The sequence below is a fragment of the Triturus cristatus genome, chromosome 6, assembly GCF_964204655.1.
Source record: "Triturus cristatus chromosome 6, aTriCri1.1, whole genome shotgun sequence".
Lineage (NCBI taxonomy): Eukaryota > Metazoa > Chordata > Amphibia > Caudata > Salamandridae > Triturus > Triturus cristatus.
Window position 1 is genome coordinate 1,739,102,248 of NC_140589.1, and position 4,767 is coordinate 1,739,107,014.

Consider the following 4,767-nt stretch of genomic DNA (forward strand, 5'->3'; position numbering starts at 1 on the left):
AGGGATAAATCAAGTGCAATTCTTTATCAAATAAAGCAGCAACTGAGCGCTCGACTAGCAACCTCTCAGTAGTTCTTAATCCCTGGTCTGGTCACTAAGCCCTCCTTTTATAGGGCGACTAGACCGCTCGGCGAATGTGCCCCCACCTAAGATGGCCGCCAAAACTGGATCGAGCCCGGGGCCGGTCTAAACCCAGCACCCAGGGAACAGGGACAGATGGAAATGATTTATCTGCCTAACGAGGGTAGGAGCGTTTCAGAAAAACAAATTTTAAAAGAGATTTTAAAAGTCCGTTTTTTTCGTCCTAAAAAGTAGTTCTAAATGCAGGGGGGATCGGACACAAGGGATAAATCAAGTGCAATTCTTTATCAAATAAAGCAGCAACTGAGCGCTCGACTAGCAACCTCTCAGTAGTTCTTAATCCCTGGTCTGGTCACTAAGCCCTCCTTTTATAGGGCGACTAGACCGCTCGGCGAATGTGCCCCCACCTAAGATGGCCGCCAAAACTGGATCGAGCCCGGGGCCGGTCTAAACCCAGCACCCAGGGAACAGGGACAGATGGAAATGATTTATCTGCCTAACGAGGGTAGGAGCGTTTCAGAAAAACAAATTTTAAAAGAGATTTTAAAAGTCCGTTTTTTTCGTCCTAAAAAGTAGTTCTAAATGCAGGGGGGATCGGACACAAGGGATAAATCAAGTGCAATTCTTTATCAAATAAAGCAGCAACTGAGCGCTCGACTAGCAGCCTCTCAGTAGTTCTTAATGTAAGCTTAGGTTAGCCTGGCTAAGTCTTCCTACTTGGCCCTGGCTGTCTACCTCTTCATCTGAAGTCCCATCTGACTCATCTGTGGTGGGTAGACCCTTATCTACAGCTATGGCACCATACTTGGCAGCTCTTTCAGCATCATAGGCCTCCAGAAGCTCCACTAGCTGTCTAAGGGTAGGGTTGGAACCCTGTTTTAATCTCCTGGAGGTACACAGTTGTCTCATCTCCTGGAAAGTGAATGCATCATATCTAGAGGGAATCTGTCTAGGATTCTCCTCTCCTGAGGGAGCATCAGTGTGATCTCCATTCAGGGACATGATTCTAGTGAGGGTGTGGTGTGTGCACCTACCTACACTAGTTGTATCTACTAAACCTCTCTAGTAGTTGTAGTCAGGGTGTGTTACTCCCTTCAACCTACAACCACTAAATCCAGTAGGACTGAATATTATAATCTATGTTATATGTACCTAGACAATATCTGTGTGATCTTTCAATTTAGTATCTCAAGATTACAATGGTATTACAACAGCAAGCTCAGATCCCAACCGCTGCTCACCAATGTGAGAAGTTGGCCAGATGTATGATGTCACTAGTTCTAGTGTACACCTTATATCAGTCCAAATACCCTTATGGTGATTGGTTGTAAAGTCAACCTTATAGACCAGCTATCCTAGTGGTAGCATGGACAAGAGCAGTCTTAGGCTAAACTCTGAATGGCATGTGAAGCCAGCTGTGATACCATATATAATCCCTTGAATACCAAATGAAAGGACACCACAACAGATATATATATAAAATAAAGTGTATTTATTCTAGTCAAACCCTCAGCACTCTTTATGAGATTAGAGGTAAGTACAACACAGTCTTATTTATGCATACGTTAAGTCACACAGGTAAGTAATACAGTTAGGCCCTAGGGGCCACGCAAACCATATACTAAGTAAGTGGTATAAGGACCACTGTCACGGAAATAGGATAGGCCTAGGCCTAGGGAATCGCTGGGGCTACACTATACTACCAAAGGTTAGGAAGTGGGAGGCCCACGGGATTCAGGTGCAGAGTGGAAACACTCACGCGTAATGCGTAAAAGTCACTAGCAATAGTACAGTTTAGAAATAGATAGATTTAGGACACTTTCGGAGTAGCTAGGAAGTCGAGACTGGAAAACTAGACACTAGGATAGTCACTATCCTGATGAGCACCGGAGTACCCAAGTTACCTAGCCCACAGGCTGCGGGTGCATAGGGGTGAAGTTGCGTCGGGTTTCGTCGTCGACTCCTATGGATGCCTGAAGAAAGATGCTGACAGGCAGTCAGTGAAGAGTGTCCGGTGGATCCCAAGGCTGGGATCAAGAAGAGAGGTGACCTGCAAGCAGAAGGGACAGAGTCAAGGTCACTAGCCAGTGACCACGTGGAACCAGGAAGGAACCAGGCGATGTCGTGAAGATTGCAGGTGAAGGTGAAGCTTGTCGCTGCAGCCACGAGGACCAGGGAACGTCGAGGACGACCAGGACCAGGAGGCGAGCTGTCCCACGAAGGCTCTTGCTGTCGGCGGCGTCGAAGTTGGACTAGGACTCACCAAGCCTTGGCAAGCGGAACCCACGAAGAACGGAGGACTTGCTTCTGGTGCAGACCAGGAAGGTCTGGGGTGCTTCTCTTTTTCAAAGAAGCAGGAGCCAGTCTGGAGGAGCCAAACCAGTGGTGAAGATTTCAGGGTGCATCGTCACAAAGGCCACTAGCCAACGGGCAAGCAACCGGACAGACGCGGCAAGCAGGAAAATGCAGAAGGGCCCCACGCAGGACTCGTGGAGTGTGGGGGGCTGGTCTTCGGTGCAGATGGTGCTTGGGGTTGGGGCTTCTCAATCCCCGGTGCACAACTTCGAGGGTGCCTCAGAAGCTGCGCTTGAAGATACTAGCCACTTTTCCCAGGTAGCCGGTCCCACGTCTCTCGTCGCCTCCACGGATCTCAGCTCTGCTGTGGATGTGGATCAGGGTCGGAGAAGTCTGGAAGTCAAGGCTCTGGTCGGGCTCTGCAGTCGGTCCCTCGTAGAACTTTAGCAAAGCAAAGGGTAGTCTCTTGATGGTGCCTGTTTGCACAGGGTAGCCACTCCTTGGCCACAAGGGAGATTCTTCAGTCTTCTTCTTTCGTCGAATGTCGAAGGTCCAGAGTTTCTGTTCAAGTTTGCAGGTTCAGGATAATCTAAAGTCCTGGGGCCCAACTCCCACTCTTATACTAATCTGGGGGGCTGGGTTACCTGCTAGGTCACGCCTTATGGGTGGGACCTGGGAGGGGGGTGGTTACACCCCCTTCCCTTTGTCCAGTTTCGCGCCAGGACTGGGGCTGGTGTGCCCCAGCACCGGTTTGAACTGGACTATGCATGGGACACCTTGTGTGCCCCAGGCATGTCTCATTCCTTTCAGCCCTCCCTGCCCCAATACACTAAAGTCTGTCTGGGGAGGTGCTAGCACCTCCCCAAGCAGGAAACCTATTGTCCAAGCCTCCCTGGACGGGATCACTCCCAGCAGCAGGAGGTCAGACTTGTGTCTGTGGCAGCAGCATCCATTTTGTGATGCTGAGGCTTTGGTTAGAGTTAAACAGCAAAGTAGGATTTTAACATGTCTCTCCCTCTAGAAGGGAGGAATAATATCCTCATCACCAGAAATGGTATGGGGGTATTATTCCAAAGTGTTAGACACCTTACACGACATGTTTTGATACAGCCAAACCATAGTTACCATAACCGTTTACGATTATAAGGCACTTTAAGAGTATATGGTAGGCTATATCATAGAACAGCTATAAGGACATGGTTCCGAAAGCTGCAGACAGGCTCAGCTCATGCTAGAGCACCATCTCACATGTTACCAAGCACTCTGCCTCCAGGATTGTTAAGGCCTGCCATAGGAGTGACTGATAGGTACACATGTGTCTATATATAAGGGTAGATATAGGCATACTATATCTAAGCAAGGGGTGATTACACAACCTTGCCCCAGCTGAGTGATCAGCCAGTTGTGTCTGATTGGAAGGCCAGACCAGGGGTGGCATAATACATGCTGCAGCCCCTGGGAGGCCTAGGGTACACCTATGCCCTGGGTACCTAGGGTACACTGTACAGGGTCCAATAAGGTGATCCTTACCAATTGGGAATGTACCTAGGGTACATGGAGTCTATTTTAAAGAGAGAGCAGACAGCCTGAGACCCTGAATGGCAGGATCTCAGGCCAACTAAGTCGAAAAACCAGCTAGACACTAGGCAAAAAGTTGGGGGTAACCATAGTCAGATATCCACCTTCCTACAGTTGGTGGGGCTCGGCATGGGTGCGCCACACTTGTAGAGTAGGTTCAGTCCCTGCGGGCAACTCAGCTGGGTGCGAGCAGTGCCAAGTGCAGGGCCAGAGTGTAGTGCTCAACAGAGGGGAGGCCTGGGCCCCCACAATATCGGCAAGCCAAGCAAGGAATGCACTGAAAACAGCCCATTCCCAAAGCCATTTTACTGGGACGATTTTCTGGCGGGTAAAGTTGGGTCTGCTGTTCCCAGGTCAGTTGTTAATTGGGCAGAGCTGAATTTTATACACTGCTCACCTTGTAATCAGGGCAAGAATGGTAGATCTGCATGTTATGGAGGATGGCAGAGTGCAGACACCCTAGAGGTGGGGAATGGAGAAGATGTTGTTGGAAGGGAGGGAGTCTAAGATGTTGTTGGAAGGGAGAAAGTCATCTGCTGGGGTGTCCGCTTATATGGTCCCAATACAAGGTGGAAGTGGGAGATAGTTGGGAATAACTGGGGGTGTGCAGCGTAGGATGTATGGGCTGGCGTACGGGGACAAGGCGTCAGGCCTGGGTTCCTTACCCAAAGCAGTCTATAATCTGTCCCCGCCCCACGTTATCGAATGGTTGTGGACGCCGTTATCCTCTTCTCTGTGTAAGGAATTAATTTTCGCTTGGGTCCAACGCAAGACCACTGCACGCCACATAGAGACAGAAGGGGCGTGTGGTGA